Source organism: Protopterus annectens, chromosome 3.part0, assembly GCF_019279795.1.
Source record: "Protopterus annectens isolate FY-2018-M chromosome 3.part0, PAN1.0, whole genome shotgun sequence".
NCBI lineage: Eukaryota > Metazoa > Chordata > Ceratodontiformes > Protopteridae > Protopterus > Protopterus annectens.
The window spans coordinates 616,440,976-616,465,523 of record NC_056731.1 but is presented as its reverse complement, the minus strand read 5'-3'; positions in this window follow the sequence as shown (position 1 = coordinate 616,465,523).

Below are 24,548 nucleotides of genomic sequence, written 5' to 3'. Positions count from 1 at the left end.
TCATTAGACCCATTATAGAGTACAACGCTCCTTTTGGTATGTACCTCACAAGACATCTACAACAACCGGAAAGGCCGCAGAAATACCTCACAAAGAGGATTTCTGGCCTCAAACAGATGACCTATGCAGACTGTCTCAAAAACTCCAGCTTTACTCTGTCACATATTGCCTACTCAGAGGCGATCTCTGCCTAACATACAAAGCTATGTCAAGCCCAGGGCTGTTGGACATGCTCCACTTAAAGAAATCCCTCCAAGCTACATGCTCTAGGGACCTAAACCTTGTCATCACAATAAACAGAACATGCTGGAGGGATAGATTCCTGTCCCAGAGACTTCCCATACTCTGGAACAAACTGCCTATCTCTATCAGACAAAGCTCCTCATTAACACTCTTCAAGAAAAATCTTGATGATTGGATGGGAGATAGGAAATTCACTCCAGGGATCACTTCTGTGGCTCTGCTTGACAGGGGCACAGGAAAATAATTTTCTTTGGTGGCAAAAGCCAGGGTACCATTTGGCTAGGCTTATATAGACCCTAGGGCCAATAGCCTAGTACCTACCTATGAACCTATTATGCTCAATGATTAGCCTAATAACTGTTGAGTGGAGTGGAATTGTGACATCCCTGGATCTGGATGCAATACCTTTAGATATAAGCTGTGGATTGAAAAAAAAATTCCTCACAACAGTATATATGTAGTGATCAAAGGATAGTTCATTGTCGACTTAGGTTCCTAGATCATTAATTATGGGATCAGTTTATACGGGTGCCTTGTCAATGAAATAGTTACTAGGAGAGTCATGCTTGCTGGATATGATTATACTCTTCTTGGCATTTAGTTTTAGTTCATGGTTTTCACACCAGCTATTTATTTGGGACAGGCTGTCTTGGAGGATTTTTGTGGCCTTTGGGAACATCATGATATACCAAATATTTCTGGTATCAAAGAAAGACAATCCCCCAGATTCATGAAGCTCGGCGCAAGGCCGGCGTAAGGCTTGCGCTGGCCGTGCAGCGTATAACTGGTGTAGCAGTACCACATGCATAGTAATGAGTGTGCACCGCAACCACAACCACGTGCATAGGGCACGTGCGCGAGTCCAGGGAGCCCAAGTAGGATGCGCCCATAGGCGTGGCCAAGCCGGCAGGCGATGAGCAACCTAAAATGCTGACTGTCACATGCCACCTGCAATAGTAACCGCACCAACCAGTGTCCGTGGATAATGAAACGTATGCAGAGTATGCAACATAGTACCCGTCCACACAAAATGGAGAACCAACCATAAATCCACGAAGTACAAAATGTTCCCGTCCACGGAACAAAGGATACTCGGAATACCGTGTCCGTCACGCAATGCACTGTCAGCAGGCATACCCAGTGGAGGTGTACTGCATCATGTCAGCGCGCCGCAACTACACACAACTAGCCCCATGGGCATGGTCACCAGCAGTCCCACAGTGGTAGTGAGAGTACACAGCTGGGCAGTCGTGGCCATATAACAACCAGAAAGAAACCAGATATCCCAAACACAGACAAACATGTGTATAGTAAAATGTGCTAGACACAGCAACGTAACCGTCACATACACATAGGATGGCGTATGCTGAATCAGAATATCCAGAAGCAGAACCCATGCATGCAAATGTAATACACAACAACCCCGTCATAGCACATAACCCGCACCCATGTCCGACTGTCCACCCAATCCAGCTAGCAGCCTTGCGCAGCTGCACACCTACACACAGCGGGTATACCCCATATGTAGTAGGAAGTATTGTCCTAGGCAGTGACACGCGTACAAATATGTACCCCACATGTCAACATCCCACCCCAGGTACTGATATCCAAATGGCTGCATGTGAATGTGTCGGCAGAATGTGTACATCCCGCGTGTGGTTACGGACCTGTCGAAACCCCATAGGTGTTCACACGCCACGGTGTACATAACTGTACACATCTGGACAAAGCAGTATGTGCAGCCACTGTACCGATGATTAGCTATGCAGACATGTCAAACACAATACACAGGGTGGAACAGCCGTCCACCAAGCAGGTCACCCCAGCAGGGTTGCCACATGCACAGAATGTCAAGGTGGGACATCACTCGTAGATATGTGTGGTTCCGTATGGCAAAACACCCACGGCCAATGCAAAGGATAGAATAACACGTATATGCCCGGATGAATGGTTATGTCATAGCATGGGAATAGTTTAAGCTATCCAACATAATAGTCATGCGTACCAGATACAAAATGCCTGTAACATGCAAGTAGTAATGCAGGAAGACATACACAACTGTGTCAATATCACAGGACATATGGCACGTGTCAAGTGTCGACGCAGGACACAAATGTCCATAATGGGGCCCCCTGCAAAGAGGAACACATGCCAACCCCACCCCCCACTGACGTATCAGCAGTATAACTACAACCCAAACACACACCAACACCACCGTCCAACCCATGATAGCAACGAAGGCCGGACAAAGACCAACACGATGCGTGCACAAATAGGGACACATGTAACCGGTGCTCCGACAACCTTCCACAGGCCACCAAATAATAGTATGTACATACGCATGTAATGCTGCGAAGGATGTGTGGTAGTCCCCAGTATCACAGAGGTAGGTACACAGATACACTGTAACCAACCATCACATATGTGCACTGTACACAGCATACCTGCAGGTAATACATAGTTCAGTCATGTGCCACATAAATATCCACGTATGAATGAGGACAGGGGATAGACAAGTGTGAATGGGAAAAACGTAGAACATGGCATATGTATGATAATCGGCACCACCCACAGCATTGTATGCCAATAGCAGAAGCTATTGTTGGTTGTCCAAACACTCGTGTCTGTACACACGGAATAAATATCATAGCAATAACCCACACCTGGGTGTGGGTAATGCTGGATATACCCACGGTAGATGTGGTGCGGTCCCGAGGCCGATGCCCGAGGGACCAAACAAAGGCAACCATGGGTAAATACAGCAGTACCCACACCCAGACGTGGGTTATTGCTATTATGCCATATCATCTAGGAAAATAAACTATTAATCCCCAGACATAATGGCACAGCATAATGCCTGTCTGCTGCCCATCCACAGATGTCTGGCATCCGCGGCGGTGCTGACGTACTGCGCTAGATGTCCGTTGCTAATGTCAAAACTGTCTCGCTATGTAAAACACAGTCAACATAGCAAATCAATACAAAACAGCAACGGAGAGCTCGATGTCCCCGTTGCGGTGTTGTACAACCTGTCCCGCTATGTTAAATGTGTGTAGCAGAGCGAGACTACCCCAAAGTAAGCAACGGACATCTCCATGGCTCAGTTAAAGCTGTCACGCTATGTTAAACCCATGTAACATAGCGAGACAGGTTATAAATACCGAGGTATACTAATGGAAATAGGTCCGGGTGACCGGACCGTGTGCCATTACTATAACCCAATCTACAACGGGCACGCTGGCCAATCAGCGTGCACGGTTAGGAATAATGGGGGGGGTTATGGTATAATAGACATGGACAAACCGTGCCCATGTGCCTCGTCTGACATTCGTACACGGTCAGGGCAGTCCCGTACACTAGGCGGACAAGACCAAACCCAGAGCACCACAGGAACACCCTGACAATCAAAGACCTGTATGCGTTGGGGCTATAAGCCCCTGTGATCTGAATATCCCTGCAGTCACGCCATATGCATCCTGGGTCAAGAGCAGTAGAGAATAGGGAATGTGTAACATGTAGTACCGCACTTTTCCCAGCAGGAGAATGGATGCCTGTGACATAAGTGAGTGTGGGGGGAGGGGGGAATATGTTAATGTAGCTATGTACCATGGGTATACATATAAATGAGACAGAACAGCAAACGTGTAGTGGTCACAGCAACCGGCCAACGTGAATGCAGTCCCGTTAGAATTACGACTATAGAACATATAAATGTGAACGTGTAAGTAATGCGTCTGTGCCGCAAAGACAGTTACATGTGTAAAGGTGAAAGTGTGTTCCGCACATGTCTGTTAACCGGATCAGAGATATGTTACTGGAACAGTCACAACTAATACAGGCCATGTAATCACACAGACTCAGTAAACATATGTAACCCAGAATACGGGTATGCATGTGCGCCTGTGCGTAACCCACAATTAGGAAATGCAAGTGCGCCTGTGCATGTGTGATCCACTCACAGCAGGGTAAGTTAATGCTGTGTCCTCCACGTTAGTTATACATGTCTCAAAACTGTCAGCCTCTGAAAGTATGGAACCAGACAATGCCATGCAAAGTACTGGTACAAATAGTGAGAAACACATGATAAGTGATAAGACAAACATAGAATGTGGATAGAATAACGGGTGTGTTAGTAGCAGGGATTGACGAAGGGTATGCATCTGTAACTCAACCTACTTGTTAGAAGGTGCCACCATACGTTTATGTAAGTTTTATGTTGGTTTACATTTGTTGACCGGGCTAGGCTAGCTGGATATATGTCCAGTGTCAGTAGAGGCCCGGGGAGAAATGCTCCACACACAATAATAGCACAACATACCAAAGTAGTCATATATGTAAACAAAAATGAACAACAATAGAAAGTGTCCAAAAAGGACTGGTTACATAAAGATTCCAGAAGACAAAGAAAAATATAGTCGGTAGAATCACGTCATAATTATAGAATCAAGTCTCTATAGAATCAAGTAAGTCTCACATGAAATGCCAGCAAATTGCCAGATAGACACAGGTCAATGTAACACACACCTAAGATAAAGGGCCAACCATCCGTACACTCTGCTAGAACCTGTACAGTGGAAAGGTATGGTATGGTTATAGATGTGTGTACACAGGTAATCCACAGACAGTAACAAAGCAAGGTATGAAACGAGGGGTTCACATGTATATATGTACACACAACAGACCTACGTCCCGTATATATGACACATGGATATAAATATGCCAAGTAATAGATAATATGGGTAGTCAAACAGACGTCCGCGAATGGGGAACATACAGCAGCAGTCAAAACCACTGGCCAGAAGGTGACAGTCCAGCAAGTTCTACACTTTACACATGCACACTGGTGTCCATTGTAGGACTCCAAAAATTGCTCCATTCGCAACCCCTGCTGCGATTGACGCAAAAGAAGTGACAGCCGCAACTATGGAACAGCTATACATGCACTAAAAGCTTGTTCAAGGTTGATGACACATGTGTCCATGAAATGCAGGACATATGGACAGATATCCCCAGAGTGGCGAGTCCATAGAAGTGCGTCCACATCCCAGTACCGCACACATTAACCATGTGTAATGTGTACCGTCGAGGGTTGCAGCCATGGGAACCTGGGTATGCAGAAATGGGCCTAGGTGTTGTTTGGCAGAGAATCCGTAGGCCCGCCCCATTGGAGGGATGTGGGTATAGCACATGCCTTAATCCCCAGTAATAGTGCAAAGCATCCACCGGATAATGCGGAAAGCAGGTGTGAAATATGTACAGCCCTATATCAGTGTCCTGTAGGTGATTCCCATGGATGGACATGCGTACGACCAAGATGGCACCCATAACTGGCAATCTGTTGGAAGAACACAGCTGCAGTAAGGCATAGCACAGAAAATACAGATAGGGACTACATTACAAATACCCCATACAAAGTCAGACCGTTGTGCAAATACTGGCGTAGCCATGAATACGGATGTTATGAGTGTCACTAATCATGCAATGGAAATAGCGCCCCCTATCACCCACTGCACCATCCGGAATGCCTAGGCAGCAATCAGCTAGGAAGGCACAGCACTATGCAAAACGTAACAAGGGCAATGGCCGAACGTCAGGGCGTGTACACATAATGACAACAGGTCAGGGTATGAAGGAGCTACCTGTCCAGAATACATGTACTGAACCGGTGATACTAGGCAGACAGGTGGGAAGAAAGACAGCAGGACAAATGTGCAAACATGTATATGTCCTATCCCGGTAATTGTGAATGACAACGTATGCCCCGCGAAGGTCAATGTGGAAGGTAATCAGACACAAAGGTGAAGTGTCCCCCAGGGTGCCATGAAGTGTCAACATAACAATTACCAGGTCCCCATAGTCGTACGTGAGCCCTGCCACTGACGGGAAGTGCAAATACGATGCACACATATGGTACAGGAAAGAACAAGTAGTGTGGATAAGCAGATGTAGACCTGTGTGAGGAATATAACTGTCTGCGTGGGTGTGCCGTGCAAATACAAAGTAATGTCATGTGGTCTGTCATGCCGCCACACACTGTGTGTGTATTGTAGTCAGACAGTAGGTATGTTGTATTAGACACATACCCTGCAACTGCACAGATGTACGCAGACTGTGTAGAAGTCTGCCTCATATGTTCGCTGTGTTCCATGTAACAGTAACAGTCCAGCGCCCTCATGATAACTGACGACAGGAAACAACAACAAACATGCGAGGAAGACACCAAATCAGACAGAAATGCCATACGCATGCATAACATATCACTGTGCCCACTATCAATGTTTCTAAGAGCAACATGACATGACTGGCCCCAAGTGTCCCACTATCACATAAGGCCGTGCCCAGATATACGCTCCCTGAGGTGGAGTGTTATGAACAGACACAGATACATGTGTGTGGAAACACTAGTATCCACTGCAAGATGATGGAATGTGCTGCTGTAGGAGGGGTAGTACTGTCCGCAGGTATGTGCTGAAATGCACATGAAACAGCTGTCTACATGGATCACCCATAGTGGCGACACCTGCACAGACGATTATAGTGGGACATACACACGACCATGCACACAGCTCAGATAGACATACACATACCATAAACAGGCAATGATACACAAGGTCTATGGCGTATGCAGTACAGTGACAGTACAGCAAGGATAGCTGTCTGCCAAGATATACAGCAGATGTCTCTAGGGCGTGCAACACCTCCCAGAACACGGACATTGCATGGACAATGTTTGGATATGCATCGTACCACATTTCTATGTGTCAGCCGTGCAAATATGCGATACATGGGACAGACAGCTGTCCATGCAAGAGCAGCGCTATGGGCATAACATATGTATGTAGATATACATCGAGAGAGATACATAGAGACACATGTGGCAAGGCCGGTAGTGGAACCTACACATCACTACCCTATCACACCACAGCAGGATGCACGTGGAGAACACGCTACGGAGGTCGCTAACCACAGCAGGCACACAGGCAGTCCACTAGCTGCGTCTCAACATCCGCAAACACAGAGATGTCAGCAGGATATATGTGTGCTGCGGAGCGTATAAAACCATAACCTACGAACCCATGCGGCTGGGAGCATAGACACACACACACACAGCTGGCAGGCATGGGAATTGACCTTACCCCTACCTACACAACCGCACGACAGTATGACACAGGTACAGAACGCGCTACTCGGAGCACTGAACACAGCACTGTCAGAGGCATACGTCTAGGTGGGTGACATCATCCGCAAAGGAATAGATGCCGATAGCAAATGTATGTGTTGTGAAGCATCTAAAAGCATTACTATCTCCAGAGGCAGCTGGAAACACACACACACACACACACACACACACACACACACACACACACACACACACACACACGGGGAAGGGCCGGGAGTTGAACCTACGCCTACCTACATGAGCACACTACAGCATGATGCATTTACAGAACGCGCTACCGAGATTACTGAGCACAGCACTGTCAGAGGCATACTTCTAGGTGGGTGACATCATCCGTAAAGGAATAGACGCTGATAGCCAAGGTATGTGTTGTGAAGCATCTAACAGCATTACTATCTCCAGAGGCAGCTGGAAACACACACACACACACACACACACACACACACACACACACACACACACACACACACACACACACACACACACACACACGGGGAAGGGCCGGGAGTTGAACCTATGCCTACCTACATGAGCACACTACAGCATGATGCATTTACAGAATGCGCTACCGAGATTACTGAGCACAGCACTGTCAGAGGCATACTTCTAGGTGGGTGACATCATCCGTAAAGGAATAGATGCTGATAGCCAAGGTATGTGTTGTGAAGCATCTAACAGCATTACTATCTCCAGAGGCAGCTGGAAACACACACACACACACACACACACACACACACACACACACACACACACACACACACACACACACACACACGGGGAAGGGCCGGGAGTTGAACCTATGCCTACCTACATGAACACACTACAGCATGATGCATTTACAGAACACACTACCAAGATTACTGAGCACAGCACTGTCAGAGGCATACTTCTAGGCGGGTGACATCATCCGTAAAGGAATAGACGCTGATAGCCAAGGTATGTGTTGTGAAGCGTCTAAAAGCATTACTATCTCCAGAGGCAGCTGGAAACACACCACACACACACACACACACACACACACACACACACACACACACGGGGAAGGGCCGGGAGTTGAACCTACGCCTACCTACATGAACACACTACAGCATGATGCATTTACAGAACGTGCTACCGAGATTACTGAGCACAGCACTGTCAGAGGCATACTTCTAGGCGGGTGACATCATCCATAAAGGAATAGGTGCTGATAGGCAAGGTATGTGTTGTGAAGTGTCTAAAAGCATTACTATCTCCAGAGGCAGCTGGAAACACACACACACCATATACACACATGGGGAAAGGCCGGGAGTTGAACCTACGCCTACCTACATGAACACACTACAGCATGATGCATTTACAGAATGCGCTACCGGGATTACTGAGCACAGCACTGTCAGAGGCATACTTCTAGGCGGGTGACATCATCCATAAAGGAATAGACGCTGATAGGCAAGGTATGTGTTGTGAAGCGTCTAAAAGCATTACTATCTCCAGAGGCAGCTGGAAACACACACATACACACACACACACACACACACACACACACACACACACACACACACACACACACACACACACACACACACACACACACACACACGGGGAAGGGCCGGGAGTTGAACCTACGCCTACCTACATGAACACACTACAGCATGATGCATTTACAGAACACGCTACCGAGATTACTGAGCACAGCACTGTCAAGAGGCATACTCCTAGGTGGGTGATATCATCTTCAGAGGCAAGGCAGCTGATAGGGAATGAAGACAGAGTGCGCAGTCACACAGCATGTTACTATCCCAAGGTGGGCGTACAGTAACACGGCAGTGCTGCCCTCGGGAATACTAACTAACTACGGAGCACAACATCACGACATGGATACGGGATGCACCACAGACAGTACACCCTATGAGAGAGCAACTGGCGTGCATGATGTAGGCAGCCATTGTGGCATAGCAACTACATATAACTCGCCTGGCCGGCCACCATGGCTATGCAGGATGTCATTGGCCAAGGCTACATGCCTAGTATCAGACGTCGGTGCCGACTGCACTGTGTCCCCATGCATGGCGTACTGGGCATGCCCACACACCTAGCGGTCGCAAAGGGGAAACATACATGCACACAGGGTATACTCACAGAAGGGCGCAGTGTGCACTGTACTGTGTGTCCATCTACACAACTGCTTTCTGGGCATGCTCACACACTTAGCATTTGCAGAGTGCAGACATGCATACACATGGGGTTGAATCATGAAAGGGCAGAGTGTGGAACGTCGTGTGTGTCAACCTACACAACAGCAAACCGGGCATGCTCACACACTTGGCGGTTGCAAAGGGGGAACATACATGCACACGGGGTATAATCACAGACGGGCGCGGTGTGCACTGTACGGTGTGTCCATCTACACAACTGCTTACTGGGCATGCTTACACACTTAGCATTTGCAGAGTGCAGACATGCATACACATGGGGTTGAATCATGAAAGGGCAGAGTGTGGAACATCGTGTGTGTCCACCTACACAACAGCAAACCGGGCATGCTGACACACCTGGTGGTTGCAAAGGGGGAACATACATGCACACGGGGTATAATCACAGACGGGCGCGGTGTGCACTGTACTGTGTGTCCATCTACACAACTGCTTACTGGGCATGCTCACACACTTAGCATTTGCAGAGTGCAGACATGCATACACATGGGGTTGAATCATGAAAGGGCAGAGTGTGGAACGTCGTGTGTGTCCACCTACACAACAGCAAACTGGGCATGCTGACACACCTAGCGGTTGCAAAGGGGGAACATACATGCACACGGGGTATGATCACAGATGGGCGCAGTATGCACTGTACTGTGTGTCCATCTACACAACTGCTTACCGGGCATGCTCACACACTTAGCATCTGCAAAGTGCAGACATGCATACACATGGAGTGTGAGCATGAAAGGGCAGAGTGTGGAACCTCGTGTGTGTCCACCTACACAACAGCAAGCCGGGCATGCTCACACACTTAGCATGTGCTACGCGCCGTCTGGCATGCAGACGGAGTGTACACACCGCAGGTCACGGTCAGGTAAACCCGTCCACACGCACAGGGTGGTCACACATGCAGTTACTCGTACACACACAGATGGCATCACAGGCATCACGGGTGCAGGTCAAACATGTACACACTGCAGTGAACACTGTAGCTGCCATGCCAGCACCATGTCATCGGTGCAGCAGTATGCCTCACGGTCCAACAACAGCATGTGACATATGTCCACAGGTCTGTATAGCGGTGTACACCAGTCGTGCAGAGTACAAATGTACTAACAATGATCCCACATGTGTGATGTAGTCCGCCCATATCAGTATACATAGACAGGTCGGCTCCACACATACCACGGCCCTGACACAGCTATGACACATGACTGCTGCTGTACCAGAGTGAACCAATGTCCGGATATGTCATACATGTGATTGTCTGGCTGTGTTCATGGACTGCACACAGGACACATACGAAGCCTGTGATGTACCACATGCATAACACTGGCATACGCGGTGCTGCACACACGAATGGAAGGTGGACACATGTCTGTGGTATGCTCCCACTACAGGGTGTAGCGGTGTTGACTGGGACACATACCCTTGTATTGTTCGCCTGTGACAGCTGTGATACCATACCACAGTCCATGTTCTATGTATGTCAACACACATGTCAAAACGTAGCAATGCATACACACATGGCAACAGGGGACACATGTGACATGTGTACTGTGCATGGCGCAGCCATGCATGAGCAGTGGCCAATGTCCATAACATAGTTGCAACTCCCCACCACATGCGTACCCATCATGGGGGCCGTTATATGGTGGCATAGTAACAGCACGTATGGCGGTATGTGTGTACATCATGTGTTTAAACACCTGTCCACATGCATGTGTGCAGGTGGTGGCTCACAGGTGTGTCACACACCATCCTACCCTGCCATGTGCATACAGTATGCTATGTCGCTGTTACATGACAGTGCTGCCATAATGCATACCCATCGGTCAGGTGTCATTGACTGTATGTCACATGGCTACTCTAACACCCATCACCTCCCAAGTGCATATATCGGCACATCTGCCGGATACAGTGTTGGTACGCATAATGCACTACATACTGCTGCACGCCTGCACATGTCTCATATGGCGGGTGTGGCATTCCCAGCACCGACATGTGTGCAGGAATGTGTGCCCATGTATGCCACATATCGGGGGGACTATGTCCCATGTGCCACACATCCCTGTACACCATAGTAGAGATCTGTACATACCACAGTGTGGGGTGCATGGATGTGGATGGTGCAGTACATGCAACACGTGTCTCTCCGTGTATACATGTGTGGTCACCACCATGTGTGTGTGTCAACATGCTTGTATGTCTGCTGCCTGGTGTGAGGGTGTATGCAGATATACTGTTGTGAATGGACACTAACCACACAGGGTGACCATCCCATACTGGTGCTGCATTGCACAACCCTGTCGATGCCATAGGTGTGAGCCATACTGGCCACCTGTGCAAGTCCGCCCCCTGTGACATGGCGTGTGGTGCATTGTATTGTGAGGGTGCTGGCCACACAGGCAGGTGTCCCCATCTGCACACTATGGGGTGTGTGCCATAGTGGTGTACACCCCGTGATTGCGGCCGTATTCCTGTACTGGTACAGCATCCTACTGCTGCACAGCGTGCACCACAGCTGACAGCTGACACCTGAGGTCAGTGGGCAGCACGCTGTGTACGACACCTGCACAATGTCACCATACCTGTACTGTGTCCTGCCATGTATGTGATGTCTCTGTCCACTGTAGCCTGTGGCACTGACCACAGGCGTCAGGTGCAGTATATGTGTGGACATGTGTGTCATGTACTGTGTAAACAATGTTAAACTATGTCTGGCTCCGTACATTCTGCTCTTCATGTTTTCCCTTAGAACTTCTCTACTTGCAATCTAAACTGTCTATTCTCTATCACAAAAGCTCAGCACTTGCTCCTAAAGCATTCTTACATAGGTAAAGTACATATATACTAAACAAAGTACTACATTAGCCTAGAATCCCTTGAGTACCCATTCCCCTATAGGTCCCTTCTGACTCAGTTACACAGCAAACGCTTTCACGTTTTCTAGCATGTCGAAGGGTCAATTGCTAGTGTCCTCTCCTGTTCAGCTGGTGAATCTGGGCATCCTGAGGCAATGTTACAATTGCCTCATGTACACAGACAACCCACACCTTCCCCCACAAAACACAAATACATGTGAGAGATGCAACTATATAGCCAAACTGGAGGCTGAGCTCTCTCAACTCAGGACCGGCAAGACCAGACAGGAGGAGAAGGACACCACGCACACCACAAACCCAGTTTCACATAGAACTATCACAACTGCAAAACAAACACATAAACACACAAAGACATACTCGGAGGCACTGTTCAAACATATACCAAAACTACAGAGGCCTCCAAAGCAGACACCCAAGCAACTGCCTCCTCAAGACATAGGACATGCAACACATAGTTCTCAAAGTCAGTGTGCTAAACAGTCACAGCCATTAAGGCCACACACAATGCCAGACACACTTGTTATAGGTGACGCCATAGTCAGACACACTGACGCCCCACCCACCAGACTGAACAAGGAAATGATCACAGTAGGCTGCCTGTCGGGCGCTAGAATCCGCCACATAACACAAGCACTCAGGTCACTCCGCAGCATGTACAAGTATATTGTCCATGCCGGTGTGAACGACCTGAAACATACCTCCCTGGACTACATGAAAAGAGACATAGAGGGGCTCTCAGATTATGTAGCCCAGGCCGGTATGACCCTGACCCTGAGCAGTATCCTACCCTCACCAAGAATGATGCCACAATACAGAGTCAGAATGATCAGCTTTAATAATTGGCTTAATTACCGGTGTCAGTCTAAGGGGGTCCAATGTCTGATTGCCTGGGATGACATGCTTGACAAGCCACGCTGCTTCACAGGGGATGGCTTGCACCTGTCACCCCTGGGCTTCCAGATATTGGCAAAGGCTCCTGCCACCCCCATAGTGCCTTTTTCCGGCAAGGCTCAGATGATAAACCTACCGCCCTAGAAAACAAACCTGGAAAGAACTAAGGGTAATACTGCTCAATGCCAGAAGTCTAAACCTCAAGTTGCATGCCCTCAAAGCCCTCCTCAGTATGGAGAACATCGATGTCTGTGCTGTGACTGAAACCTGGTTCAAGGCTCCTGAGAGCACCCCAGCACTATCAGGTTATACCTCATATCACGCGTTCCGGCCCCAAATCCAGACCGAACCACAAAAGGAGGGGGAGTCTCCATATGCATAAAGGATACCCACACCTCCAGGTTAGTGGCAATGCATGTAGTAGCGGAGACCATCCAGGGGCAATTAACCATAGGTACAACTGCCCTACAGTTTGTAGCATGCTACAGACCACCCTCTCAAACTCAGGATACCCACACAGCCTTCCTGAAGACACTGGAGAGTATGAATGTCTCTCCAAACACCATCATATTGGGTGACATCAACTACCCAAACATAGACCGGGAACATTACCCAAAACCCAACACCCTAGCCCAAAGGTTCCTGGAGTTCATACACCCAAATGCTATGGAACAACTAGTCACTATACCCACAAGAGGAGGAACTATACTAGATCTGATCATCACACATGGGGATGACATGCTCCACACCGGATGTATATCCCTCATCGGTGAGATCAGACCATAAATTAATCTCACTGGAGATCCACATCCCGCCCCCAACCCCAGCAAAGGAGACCACGGTGAAGAACTTCTCAAAAGCAAACTTCACACTTCTTAAGACTGGAGTGGTACCCTTCAAGGCCTCCGAGCCAGTGGAAAACACAACCTACGCTGCTGAAACCCTTACAAATGCCCTCTACGAGCACCTCCAGGAATGTATGGATCAAGCAATCCATTTTAACATCAGGACCCTTTCCACCAAAGGCAGGCGCACGGTCTGGTGGACCCCAGCCACAAACAAACTGTACAACAAGAGGGGAAAGCTACTACATGACAGAGCGAAATCCCTAACAGGGAAGGCATCTCTGATCAATACTAGCAGTAAAATACGATCACTCATACAATCATCCAAGGCCACCTGTGGGAGAGGACTCGCGAAAGACACAAAAGACAACCATAAGGCCTTCTGTAGCTATGGTAGAAACATGGGTGGAAGCTCACAGTTATGCTCAGAATGAGTCCAGAATGGTACAATGATCACTGAACCCACAGACATTGCCAACATACTGGCAGACAGGTTCCGTGCATATTTCTCCCCTCCCTCCCCAAGAGGAGAGATATCTATCCCACCAGAGTCTAGCCTCCCAAACATCTCAGATGCCCAGGTGAGAGCTGCTCTCTCTAAAGCAGAAAACACAGCATCAATGGGACCGGACGGTGTCCCCGGCTGTGTGCTACACGACCTCAATGAGGACCTAAACCCGCACATAAGGCTGCTGTTTAATCTCAGCCTTACTACAGGATACGTACCCAAAGAATGGCGTATGGCAACTGTGGTCCCACTCCACAAAGGCGGTGCTTCTATGGACCCTGGACATTACCGCCCTATAAGCTTGAAGAGCCTTGTCTGCAAAGCTATGGAGGGGATCATAATGGAGCTCATAAATGAAGACATTGGGGACCTACATACACTGGATCATACCCAAGTCGGCTTTGTCAAGGGCAGATCCTGCCTCTTGAACCTGGTCAACCTTTTCGGAAGAGTCACTAAGGCCATTGATGAGGGTAAGGCAGTTCACACAGCCTACCTTGACCTAGCAAAAGCGTTCGACACAATACCCTACGCGGGCATCATAGAAAAACTCACCAGCGTAGATGTAGACCCATATGTCACAAGATGGGTTGCAAACCGGCTCAAGGACAGAACCCACAGGGTTAGAGTTCCTGGTGCCATGTCAGACTCTAAGCCGGTCACAAGCAGTGTCCCACAGGGCTCAGTCCTGGGCCCCCTCTTGTTCGGCATTTATTTGTCTGACGTGCAGGCAAACATAGGGGGATTGTGGCTGACAAAGTATGCAGATGTCTGCAAACTGGGCACCATAATCGACACCCCATCAGACACAGACATCCACTAGAGGTCTCATAGAAATGGATAACTGGTGCCAGAGCCATAGCCTTAAGCTACATGCCAAGAAAGTTATAGTCATACCCTTTGGGAACAACAGGGTAACCCCTAATTACCACATAGGTGGTAATCCATTAAACATGGAAGACGTTATCAGGGACGTGGGGACCCAACTTGTTAGTAACCTCTCTTTTGACACTCACATTGCCAATGTGGTTAGGAAGACTTTCTACATTGCCCACCTAATCATGAAGGGATTCACATCCAGATCAGGGGAGGTCATTGTACCCCTGTACTCTTCACTTATCAGTCCAATGATTGAGTACAACGCCGCATTCGGAATGTACCTAACCCGACACTTGCAGCAGTTGTAATGACCCCAAACGTTCCCCACCAATAGGATAAAGGGGCTCAAACATATGTCACACGCTGCCCGACTGAAGAAACTCCGGCGCTATACAGTCGCATATCGTCTGCTCCGAGGTGATCTGTGCCTGACATACAAGGCCATGTCCAACCCAGAATTAATGGACATGCTCTACCTCATAAGATCCAAATCAACCAGAGCCACGAGAGCAAGAGACACAAACCTCAACACGGATATAAATAGGACGTGCTGGAGGGACAGGTTCATCACCCAGAGACTCCCTACTCTATGGAACAGAATCCCAGTCCTTGTGAGGCAGAGCCCCTCACTGACTCTGTTCAAGAGAAAGCTTGACGAGTGGATGGGAGATCGTAGGTATATCCCGGGAATCATCTCTGTGTCACTGCTGGACAGAGGCACAGCAAACTAATGGGTATAGTATCCTCATCCTAAGGGGTGGTGAAAGCCACACACACTCTGGCTAGGCTTATACATGCCCTAGGGCAGATAGCCTAGTATGTACCTATGCACCTATGAACCTATGTAGGTGTCCAGGCAGGTTGCGGGTACATGTGGTATGCTGATATTGCCAGATGTGCCTGTGGGTAATCCACAGCTACATGTGGGGGACCGATAACAGTGCTCCCTGTAGGCACATGCGAGTACACCATAGGAGGGATTCAGGTTATCAGAACCAACATGGTGCTACACATGTAACCGTCACACATACCGTGAACACAGCTCAATGCATGCTGCACCTGCACTACATGATATGTCTGCTGCATGTTGACAATACACAACCCACGTCACATACACAACAGTCAGTTTTCATACACAACCACTGCAACATACACATCACACGCTATGCATACACAGGTATCACATACACCTCTCACTATCTTGTCCACCCTGTGCATCAGAATATATTTGCATAAACCTGCACCGATGGTGTGGATGACAGGGATGCGGCAGAGGCTTCATCATATGCACAGGGTGATATGTCTGCCAGGGGCATAGGCTGCACCAATGGATGACATCATGTGTGTGTGTAAGGGCCACTGAGTTTACTGGGCATGACTGTGCAGAATGCATGTGGATGTGGTGGAGCCCTACAGTTGTGTCTGCCGTGTGTAGGTATGTGTGTACACAGTTCAGCCATATGTGATGCCTACACGGGGTATAATTGGCAGCCCCAGACTGTACAGTGCAGGTTGTATGGCTCACTGTGTCCGTCTGCGGCCACGTGACCCGTGCCTGCCTGGGGTCGCACGGGCACTACCGGGTGGAGGTATAGAGTGGCTACTGTCCAATGACACATGTCCGCTGGAACCGTGTCCACGCTGGGACCGGCCAGGGCCACGTCCACGTGACCTGCTGTGGTCCTGGTGTGGACGGTGTAGCACCAGCTGCACTGCTGCTGCTACCGGCACTGTGTGAGTGGGCATGAGAGGTGGCACGCACACGTCAACCTACACTAGCTGGTGTTGCTGGCCTATGCCCACGTGTCCTACGCCTCACCCCTACCAGGTGTTCCAGCACAGACAGCTCACACTCGCAGACTGCCATGCCTCGGTCGAGGATTCCAACCATTTCACCTAATCGCCTATCCAGTACATCAGCAATCTGCTGTTGAGCATTCGCCAATGACTGGATGTTGTCATTTAGGGAACGGATTGCAGCCCTCTGCAGCCTCTGCCCTTCTTGGTTCTGCCGTTCTGCACGTGCCTGTGCCGCCATTACAGTCTGGAACATGCGTCTGGTGATACCAGCTGCTGCGCCCTGTACAGCAGGTGCATGTCTGCCAGAGGTCCTCCTACGAGCAGCACCAGCCACATGCCTGTGTGGCACATCACCAGTCATTACACTGGCAACATGGTGTGTAGGTGCACCTTCTGTAGCCACCACACATTCCTGCTCCATGCCAACAGACGCTGACTGTCCTTCCTCTATGGGCAACGGTGATGTGGTATGTGTCGGCATCAGAACCATGTGCGGGGATGAGAGGGACATAGGTGGGATGGTAACCAATGGCACAGCTTTTGCCCCTGACAACCCTGCCTGTACCTCATGCATATGGTCATCACCGCTAGTATCTGTGGGGACACTAACATCAGATGGACCGCAGGAGGGGAACGCACCTACAACACCTGTGAATACAAAGACATACTGTAAGGTACATTGCACACACGTAGACACACACATGCAGACACATACGCAGACACACACACACACGCAGACACATGCAGACACACACACACACGCAGACACACACACACACATGCAGACACACCATGCATGTGATATTGCAGATGGCATGCAGCATTCCCACACTACAGCACAGGGAATGCAGCCCAGACATTAATAGTGTTAGTATGCATACCACCCTGGGGTGCACACTACATCAAGCAGGTGTCATATCAGTAGGCATGCAGTACACACAATCATGGTAGTTTGCATGCATCACCGTGATACACCATGTGGCCACAGACAGGTTAACAGTACACATGGCTGACGTTACCTTGACATGTAATCCGCCGACATGTGCGGTAACATGTGGACATGTGTGACAATGGTGTCCCACCACATGCACCGCATCATAATGGGCTTCACAGTGCAGTGTTGTGTGTACAGCCTACAGATAGAATGCATGCTTAGCAAATATGTATGTGCAGGTGTGGTTAGTGTGAGCCGTGTACATAGCTATATAGTGGAGAGTACAGGCACTGTGCCACTGCATGGCAACAGGACGCATGTATGTTGCTGTGCAATGCATAACATGGACACATTGCATTGCCATGACTGCAACACAGTCATGCTGTTCCACAGCACGTATATGGTAGATATCAGTGGCACCTCCGGTGGCTGCAGACAGGCATTCCGGTTGTCTGGTGTACCACATCAAATGTACAGGTGGTCCACTACGGCTATGATCGCACTATGTGTGGACAATGTGCAATGGTGTCTATCCACATCAGACGTACTGTGTGGCAACATGCCTGTGGCTATCACCCATAGCCATGTGTGACTGGGTCTTGGACAATTGTGTGTGATGGGCATCGTGTACCCATTCCTGTGGTGTCCCATGTGACATACACCCATACATGTCGGAGGTGTCACAATCCAGAGGGCTATGCAGACAACAGTGTGGATGTTTGCTATGTCGGGTGTGGGTCATGTGATGGTGTGACAATATTGCAGACAGAACACCACAGGCGTGGGACATGTCAGGTGGCATGTCACAACGTGTGCACACAATGCAGGGGCATATGTCACATTGGTGACACCTGTGTGCTGCCCAGATCACTGCTCACTGTGTGGTACTGTGTGCGTACCACGGATGGTGTTCCAGTGCATACTACATATACAACCATTGTAGAACACCTCCACCATTGTATGCATAGCTGACCGCACATATCACACTGACAGGTACTGTGGTTTCATGCCGGTGTGTAATAACGGTTGTATCTACTGTGCACGGGTGGCATGTGTGTGTCTGGTGGTGCAACCTGTATACCGTGACTGGAACAAAACCCAGGTGTGCATGTTATACCTGGCCACATGGCGAATAACTCTACACTGTAACATGCCTGTTACTAACAACAGTCTCACCTGCAACGGACCCATGTCTGTGCGACATGCCAGAGGTAACTGTATAGGGGCGCCACAACAGTATAAACATTATCCATGACTGTATGACAGCCACAGTTTGCACTGTGCATGTCACATCATGTACCTGTGTGATAGCATGTGGTATGCACACATCTGCAAACACAACATAGCATACTGTAGTATGCGGCTTGTGTGCCCATATACCTGGCATGTGTTGTTACTTTACATGATGTACAGTGACACCTACACCTACAGTGGATATCATACTCATAGGCAAGACTGACTTACCAGGCAGCTCCAGGCTCATTGGTTGGGAGACACCCACCTCCACGATGGCGGCTAGTGTTTCTGCATGCTGTTCCCTGGGTGTCCCCAGACTGGCCAGGAGCTCCTCCGTGTGTGTGAGTGGGGGCTGGGTTGGTGGCCCACCACCTGTTCCACCTTGTTCTCTGGCGATTGCAGCGGCATGCTGTTTCGCGTGCCGTATGAGGTCCATGCAGTGTCGGCGTACCTGCTGGTAGGTGCGGTTGTTGCCACCCACGTCATTCACCCTCCTGCACATATCCTGCCACAGGTCATCCCGCTGCTGTGCTTGCTGTGGAACATGGCTGAATAGCAAGTCATAGTTGTCATAGAGCAACGGTATGATTACTTCATCCTCCTGGCGGCTGAAGGCTGGCAGTCATGAACGAGGCATTATCTGTAAGACATAATGATGGTGACAGGTCACATTCACACTGACGTACTGGCATACCGCTGAACATACATTGCTATGACATGTACGACATCTGCACAGTAATCTCTGAGACGCATCATGACACTGACACAGCTGACGTGTTGCTGTCACACCTGTCACACCGTTATGCAGTGGGTATCATATCATATCTCTGTGTCAACTCATCACACTATACATACCCCATGTAGATGGTAACCTGCTGTGGACATGTGTACCTGCCTGCACCTGTGTTCATACCAATCAGCACTTGGCCCGATGTGTGCACAGTTCTACTGTTCACCTGGATGCTGTGTACATGTCACGTAGCATCACAGACGCAGCCGTTATGGACGTCAGCGGTGGCACTGCACACATACACATGGACACCTGTACATGCATGTGTTGTGCCATATACATCTACTCAGCACTGTACGTGTGTTGGACAACCTGCCATGGCTCACCTGTATTGCACATGTGATACACATGGGACAATGTCTAATCATATGACATTAGCAGGGATGGTCATACATACCAATCAGCACGTGGCCCGATGTCTGCACAGTTCTACTGTTCACCTGGATGCTGTGTACATGTCACATAGCATCACAGACGCAGCCGTTATGGACGTCAGCGGTGGCACTGCACACATACACATGGACACCTGTACATGCATGTGTTGTGCCATATACATCTACTCAGCACTGTACGTGTGTTGGACAACCTGCCATGGCTCACCTGTATTGCACATGTGATACACATGGGACAATGTCTAATCATATGACATTAGCAGGGATGGTCATACATAGCATGTGCGCGCGCACGTTGTACATGCTGACACACAGCACTTGTGACACCACAAGGTGCATCCATGCCACATTACTGATCTGGTCAGTTGATAGTGCAAGTGCCATGTGGCCATCGCACCATGTATGACTGTGATGGCACATGCAGCCTTGCTGGACAGGGCTGCATGGTATGGCAGGGTATATCACATACATGGCACAGGGATGTGTCCCGCCTGTGGGATACCAGTATTGGGAGGGTGGCTGTCCATTCCATATGTCATTTCTATGGGTATATGGACATGTTGCATGTCCATCACCATGGTGTGGACGATGGCCTTCTGCAAGGTAGGCAGCATGCTGCCTGGTGGGGGTGTGTATGGTGCATGCTGGCATCGCACATCCATGCATACACATTACCCCTGACAGGTGCTATGTGCTGTGATATTGTTCAACACAGTGCTGTATGTGCCCGCACGGTGATATCCTGTGCACATGGATGGTACCCCGGCCCGACATGGGTACCACATATGTCTACATCCAGTGCCTGCTGTCACCACCATGTCGCCGGGTGCACCGCAAAGCACCATCCCTCCCACAGTGACCATGGTGTTGAGCACAGCCTAGGTATTCATTTATGGGGACGGGGATGTTCACATAGCGGGGGCACTGCTGGTATCATCCATCAGACCATACACGTATGACGCACAACTTACACACACAGCCCATTCAGTATGTTGTTCGCAACACTGACAAAGCTATACTGCTAGGCCAGGGCCATTCCCAGCCGTACATACACAGATGCATAACACGTCTGTCTGTGGCATGGGCTACAATGACGGTGGGGTTCAACACATACCGTGTTCGACTGTGGCTGGCTCTGATGTTCTGTGCACATGTCAACACAGTAACCCTGTTCTACTGTAGCCAGCAGTGATGTGCTGTGCACATGTCAATGCTGCACATTGTGTTGGTGTCTGTCTGTCAACAGGCCAGTGGTGGAACACGCAAGAGTATCTGTAATCAAATATGCATGCTGCCCTGTACAGCTGTACTGCTAACATCTCAGGTGCTGATGTGTCATGGACATGCACACCTTACCCGGAAAGGTGATAGTGAATTGCCACCCATACCCATCACCTCTTGTGGGTTGCTATTATCCAACACCCTATTTGTAGTGTATGTTCAGGCTATGCACCTGTGCAGGACATGTGGGCATGTAATGCGCTACTGCGTACCTTTGCACCCATTGCACAACATGTCACACAGGTACACTGGCAGCCATACATGTCACAGCTTGATGAAGGTACGACAGGTGTTGTCAGGGTTTCTGAGGAAGGTCGCATAATAAATTGGTGACTGAAAGCGCTAAAATTGTTGTGGATTATTTCTCCAAGCTGTTTGGGACAACGGTACCTCTGCTTTTTGGTTTTTCGTGTTGTACACACGTAACACATATCCTGTGGGACATGGTCATATGTACAGGCATGTCCGACAGTCACGTACCAGTGCTACCCCTATATGACGGATATGCCGTACATGTGGCAATACAGCAACTGTCACATGTACTCGTGCAATGCCCCCCTACCAACATGGAGCGGTACTGCCTGTGGGGGATGTGCTTCTGCATCCATGCTGTGCCCATAGCTGTCAGTTGTACATCATTACGTGCAACGTACCTCATTTGGTGTTCTAACAGGTGCATGTTCATCACGGCTCCACATCGGTTGGGTCTGTCACACAGTCATTGTTGTACACGGTTTACATGCCAGCAGCCATGGCTTACTATATGTGAATCAATGTAATTCATCGTGATACCATAATTATACATTAGAGCAGCGTATTCCAGCCATCATATAGCCTTCCTAGATGACACTGTTAGCCAGCCAGTAGTAGGTGTTCCGCCATCTGCACATTAGTCACACAGTACGAGGGCTACTGTTACCCATTCTGGGGACAGGGTGCTGACAGCTGTGGATGGGTGTGATGCTGTCGACAGCCATGACTGCACCTGACGGTCACGTCTGGATGGGTAACATTCACAACACACACCTACCTTCACGTAGTACCACATCATCTACAACAATGGACATTCCTGCCAGAACAATGTATGCAGTATGTCTGTATGACCACTGTAGGCACCACTGGTGGCCCCCAGCATGACAACCGACAGCACCAGTGTATATCCCGCAGACCCATGGGTTACACCATTCACAACACACCAGTCACAGATGACCCTGTTGTGGATCACATTGCAGTTCCCCACATCATGTTATACAAGGCATCATGCACTGAGATGTTGCGGATGGGTGAACAGCTCTGCAACTCAACATACGCACACATGACACATCACCTGGTACAATATATCTCTCATACAACATGTTATTGTGACTGCCCTGTGATGGCAATACACAGACTACGTGTACTGGGACATGCAATGGCTCACCGGTGTTATAGCCCTCTGGGTGTGTGTCTAGCCAAGTGTACAGTAGGCAGTGGTCTGGACACAGGGACATTGTACATTGACCTACTGTGTCACTGCAACTGTTGCCTATGCTCCTACTGTTATTGTACAGGCATGTGGTATCTGACCGCTATGACAGTCCTGGTCGACCACAATGCTGTGGCACTCATGACCTGCAGCCATCGGCCTGGGGTGTGGAGCACACATGTACATCTTCACATGCTATACTGCCTCTGTGGCAGTTTTACATAACTGTCTCCGGCAGGGCTGTAACAGGCAGGCACGGCATGGGGTCATGTGGGACAATGCTTGCATCTTCCACTGTGCTGCACACAAGCGAGGCACACACTATTGCACCACTCACATATCTCTGCGGTGACTGGGACCTGCCTCCATGCTCTGCGCAGCACACCTGCGAGTATGGATTGTACACAGATCGTACCTCCCAGGCACATACCTGGACTGGAACACCCACAGGTGAGGGGTTCACACATCACACAGTGTTTTGCACACATCCTGGATAGATGCCTAACACAATGCATCATAGCTGCTCCATGTGCAGATACCCGTGTTTGTGACCGCTATACACATTGTAACACGCAACAGAGTCGACATTGTACACCACAGGTTACATACCGTCTGTGTTGTTATACTGTACATTGGGCCTCAGACAGCTAATACTGCCAAGTTCTGACAGCAACCCACACTTCCCTGGAATAGACACCCATGTACCTACACATGCTTGAGTCATGCACTCCGCTCAGCTGGATGACACATTACACAACACATACCATACCTACACTATCCTTAGCATGCACAATACCTCCATGTGACTGGTGTGACGCACCTGGGATTATCCCCACTTCGGTGGATTAAACACATATGCTACACGGCCCTGCTAGCCACACCCTGGAAACACACCCATCGCAGCATACACGGAACATGTGTACTACAACCAGTACTACTGACGTCTGCTGACAGCAGTTGTTAATGGCATGACACCCCAGCAGATGGACAGTGCACATACATATGCTGACACATACCACAGTGTGCTTCCGTAGCA